Genomic DNA, 5,860 nt, shown 5'->3' with positions numbered 1-5,860 from the left:
ATCGCCCAGAGCGAGGGATCGCGCATTAGCGAGCAGGTCTGAATCAGGTCCATGGTCCATTAAGTTTGATTACTAATGATGTTCACCTAGAATTGAGGAACCATCGAAAGTACTGTAGACACACAAATGTTCGATTCCAAAGCACTGAAGGCGCTATCTGTCACTCAAAGTAGCGACCTGATAGTGGCTTACAAGCAACCAAAATCAGATCGCAAAGTCTGGCTTGCGCACGCGCACTGTGAATTATACGCATGCGCAGATGGGCAAAAATCGCCCAGAGCGAGGGATCGCGCATTAGCGAGCAGGTCTGAATCAGGTCCATGGTCCATTAAGTTTGATTACTAATGATGTTCACCTAGAATTGAGGAACCATCGAAAGTACTGTAGACACACAAATGTTCGATTCCAAAGCACTGAAGGCGCTATCTCTTCACCTTTGCTTACTATTTTACTTTGATGTTTCTTGAATATATCATCCACAAAAAAACTAAATAAATATATATATATATATATATATATATATATATATATATACAGTATAATATATATATATATATATATATATATATAAATATATACAGTTACCGTTCAGCAGTGCTCGTTGCTAATCCAAAAAAATATGGGCTCAATCCAATTAGGTGCGAATGGCGAGTTGCGAGTTTGTTTCTTGAAACTCGCACACTTCACAGCGAAGCGCGCTCCTGAGAATTCTCCAATTCAATTAAAAATGCCTATTCGCACTACTTGCAGCGGAGGGGTGCGAATTGACTGCCAAATGAGATTTGTGAGAAATGCATGAAAATGTGGGGAGACCATCCTGGACCCCCCAAAATGGATAATTTAGTTAGCAGGACCATATAGACGGCTGTTTCTGGGCAGTAGGAAGGTAATGTAGGTTTTTAAATGGTGTCAAATGGCTTGGCTTTGTGTTTTTTTTTTAAATGCAAGAAACTGAAAAAAACTTTTTTCGTTTGATCTCAAATGAGTTAAACGAAAATTGCAAAAAAAAATGCAAAAAAAGTAGGAAAAGGGTGATTTTAATAACAATCATTTGTTAACTAAAAAATTATTGTAATTACATTTGGGTTGCCTAAACTAACGAAAAAGTTGATTTTGGGGTAATTTGAAAACTTTTTTTTTACCCCAAAAAATGACATTTAATTATTGGACTAATTAAGCTAATTGGAAACTTCCAAATGCCTAATTAGTCATTAGAGTCATTAGAGGGGGTGTCCAAGGGGTTCAGCACAGTGTCCCAGCATTTTAACCTTAAAATAAAGATTTTTCAGGGAGGTTCGAGTGGAAAGTTGCAAATTCAGTCTGACTGATTCAGTGCAAGTTGCTAATTGGATTGCAAAATTAATTTGCTATGTGAATTAGAAGTGAAAATAGCAACTCGCACCTCGCAATTCGGACCTAATAGGATTGACCCCCGAATGCATCTGTATACCTACGTTTCAATGTTTACACAAAACATTTTCCTCATGCACCCTGAGAAAAATTATTTGAATAAACATCGACGGGCAATCAACATATTGAATTTGGCACCAGAAGCAAGCCATTTACTGCATATGGACTGGCAGCTAACAATCAGGGACCCCTAATTGGATGTTGTTTCATGAGCTGTTATTGGCGGTGCAGAGCCGGCGCTAAATTGGAAATGCCGCCGAGGAGTAAGGGTCAGGGAGTGCCGTGGTGGAGCAGAGCTCAGCTCAGTGACGTGAGGTGAGGTGTGCTGTGTGCTATGAAATGTGCTCACTTGCCAAGCCCCATGGCAAAATGTACAAGGCTAGTTTTAGATGCAATTCCACCACTACATACAATTGAAAAATACACTGTACATTTCCATTTATCATTGTACGATGTGAGCAAATGTCAAGTAATTTCTAAGCCAATTCTTCACACTAGTATAATAGCATATGTAATATGATAATGTTGACTGAATGTCTTTCTTACTGATAATATTTTTTTATTTTCTTAGCCTGCAAGAGATTACTAGGTTCATCGCCAACGCTGATTATTACATTCATACACACATAGTCTGAAGGCTTATACGTGATGCGTCTGCTTTATATGAGTGGTTATGATTTCTTACCACAGATGTTATTACAGAAAAATGAACTTCTACAAATTGCTATGTTTGCAGTCTGCAGAAATATATTTGAGTGAACTGTGTTTGGGAAAAATAGGACATTAAGTTAAAGGATAATTATATATTTAGCTAACTTGAGCTTTGAGAGGTTATGATGATAGCAAATGATTATTTTGTCTTTGTACTTTATGATTAGTTATTTTAAAAATTCACCAAAACATTATGTAAATGTGTGCCGCTTTCTTATATCTAGGTGTCAAGAACTGCTAATAGTGCTCATATGTTTGCATTGATCTGCATCTTGTATACACTGTATACTGTGTATAACGATAACCAGGTCACTTTTGTTACAGAACTACTCTATTTGCCATTTTCAAGTAATATTTTGTTGAAAAGACAGATTAAACTATTGGTGACACTTGAAGTGTCAAATCACAGCTTGATTCTAAGGCCCTAATTTATGTAAGTAAACCAGATTTTATGTACATCTACGATGTTTTTAGATCTGCGCATTAGCAGAAGGCACACTGCGCATGTGTAGATCTGGGCTGTGATGTCACTTGCAGTGCCCCACACTCTGAAGCATGATTAACATGCTGCTGGTGTTTGTGGGCCAGCCAGAGGAAGCATTACAGAAAAACGGGGCGTGTTGGCCATGTTTTCAGGCCGTGCAGTAACAAGTGGCTGTGTACTTGGATGCAGCTTACTGGCCCCGACTGCTTGATTTAACCGGATATACTGAGTAACTTGTGGTTTACTTAGATGTCCGATGGCCTCAATGCTGCATCCTTGGACGTAGCAGCGGATCACAGAAGCCGACAGTGGGCGTCTTTTTAACTCAAGACATCTCCTGCAGCTTTTGCATATTGTAACACAGCCGCTGCATATAGAGACGTAGCGGCGATGCTAACTGTGTCCATCTCTGAATCAGGCCCTAAATTGGGGCATGAATTCCACCAAATATCATACTATAGAAGAGGAGGTGGAATATGTGTCATATTGTTTTGAACTTTTGGGGACATTGTAGATGGCCCCATAATCATGATGTGGAACAAAGATCTTTGGTTTGTATTTTCATTTGCACACTAGCATGCACAAGCAGTCATTACACTGTCAGGCATGCATCAATGAGAAAACACTGGCATTACTAATTTGTGTACAAATATTTGCTCCACTGTCACTCACCCCCAAGGAGAACACCTAACATGTACTATCCACTGGTCAGCACATTGGGCTTGATTCAGAGGTGAGCGGTAATGCAGCTGTGTCTTTTATGCAGTGTGACTTCATCTTTATGCTAATGCTGCCACCGATGGGATTCGTACATAGGCACCCACTGGCTGCAACTCAAGTCCACCACTTTTTGCAATACAGTAAGTCGAGCCATCGCCACATTGGTCGCCTCACCAGACATAGCAGCCCCATGGTTGCTCAGAATGTCTATTAGAACATGGTCGCCAGTGCCACTGCAAAAATAGATGCAATAGCTGGCTGCAACATGTCCGCATCTAGCTAGAAACCCCACTGTTACCACTCAAGAATGCCCACTGAAATTGCTTCTCTCTGCATCCAAATTTCATTCTGCATCCCCCAGCGGTAACCATCAGAAAGCATGCTCAGTGCAGACTAAAACATCAGCTGTGGACACTGTGTCCACCTCTGCATCAAGCCCCCTGTCTTACCTCATGTCAGTGTCCTCAGTTTTCTTACTAATCCAGGGCACCAAGAGCGCTGATGAAGAGTATGATGAGGCGCTGATGGAGATGCAGAGATCTGCCCAGTCAAGTGATCAGCATACTAGATGCTCCCTTACACCCATGCTATTAAGTCAGTTGCTCTCTTGTTAGAGGCTGTCACAGAAGGCATGGTTGCCTTATATAATTTACTGTGTAATTAAATAACTTCTATCTCAATTATGACATGCTTAAAGTTGCATGAATGCTTTGTTTATGCAAAAATATAAACTCTATTTATATCTAATGAGATACACTAATAATTAAATTCAACGTACTGTACATGCCCACACAAACAGCACGCCCTTCACTCAGTCTCTGCAGTCAAGTCTCTCTTTCATAGTTGGCTAGTGCAACAAAAGACTTTCCTATAAAAATGACAGTTTATGGTGAAACACATATCTTTATATTCCTGCTGGTTAGAATTTATAGAAATAGATAAAATAATGTAAGTGGTAAGCCATCTGGAAAACCGTGGGGCCAGTACTGAAGTAGAGATGTGCGGTTTGGTTCTCCAGAAATCCGAATCAACCCGAATTTCGTGAATCTGGGTAAATCAGAGTCGCGGTTCTAATCCCCTGAGGAAATCCTGGTAAATCCGGGTCGCGGATCTGATCTTTTTGCGGTTCAGAATTCGGATTTTAAATCCGAATTTCGGGTTTTGGATTGGATAAATTACATGATTTTAGCTGTTTTTAAAACTTTTTATCTTTTTAATTTAAAAAATCCAGATCCAAAACCAAAACACTTGAGGGTGGTTTCAAAACGAAACCCAGATCCAAACCCTTGAAGGAGATACAGATCCAAAACCAAAACCACAACATGGGGGTCGGCGCACATCCCTATACTGAAGCATGCAAAATATTATTTATTTAGTGCTTTCTAGCTTTTTCTCCTCAAAGTAAATAGATTTAACTCCAAAAACCAGCTACAAGTACACAGCTGTCATACGTTATTAAAATTAATTTGCAGATATGCAAAAGTGATGATAAAAAGAAAACTGAGTGTATAAAATATAAAAACCTTTTTGGAAAATAACTTGTTCTGTTTAGCAATTTTGACACATGCCAAGCATTTAAAATATAGGAAAATATAATCTAATTACTAAAATTATTGTCATATGTTTTGCATCACTAGTGAAGGGTGCAAAATTATTGCATTCCAGACAATGGATGGATTCTTGTAGATTAAATTGGTGACAGCTTCTACGGGACCATAACTATTGGAATTATGTGTCATAATGAAAGGCACTGAACCAAAATGCCCATTTGTGAGGAGTCACATATGGAATAATTTGTAGAACAAACAAGATCCATGGTGTTGGCAGGAAAAGTGCCCTACTTATACATAAAAGAAGAACTGGATTACAGCTAATAGAAATAATATGTAAAACGTTCATCAGTTATGTCTGCCTGTTAGATGAACAATTGTATAAAGTATAAATAAAAACAATATAAATATCAATTTTAACATCAGTACATTAGTGAAACTGTGGGAAACCAAATGTTAGATCATTCATTTATCACTAGTTTTTAAGCATTATTTTATGCTTAGATTTAGCTCAATTCCTTTTTTAATTTTATCAGCTTTCATGTAGTCTAAAGAAGTACAAAACACTATTGTGAGTTTAGGAATTACCCATTACTCTACCCAACTTCATGAGCTCATACTTGTGTACAGATGTGTTCTCTTATAACCTTGCCGATCACACTACAAACATGCGCACGCACCGCGCCATGCGATTACCCGCAGCAACGTATGCTACGGTACACTATGACGCGCACTGCAATCCTATAGAGTCACGGGTACGAACGCAGTGCGTGTATCCACTCGTGGGAACAAGCCTCGCGCCATGCGTGGTGCAATTTCCCACGTATGCAGCAAAGATGTAGCAGGACACATCTGTATAGGGTTTAAGTCATGATTCATGCTAAGCTATTGTTTGAAAACAATTACAAAACCATATAAGACCTGATTCTGATTTGGATACAAGTGGTTTTTTCTCATGATTATCAGCTGACTGCACATGCCCTGC

Source organism: Taudactylus pleione, unplaced genomic scaffold, assembly GCF_031769625.1.
Source record: "Taudactylus pleione unplaced genomic scaffold, aTauple2 ptg000678l, whole genome shotgun sequence".
NCBI classification, from domain to species: Eukaryota; Metazoa; Chordata; class Amphibia; order Anura; family Myobatrachidae; genus Taudactylus; species Taudactylus pleione.
Note: the sequence above shows the minus strand (reverse complement) of the source record.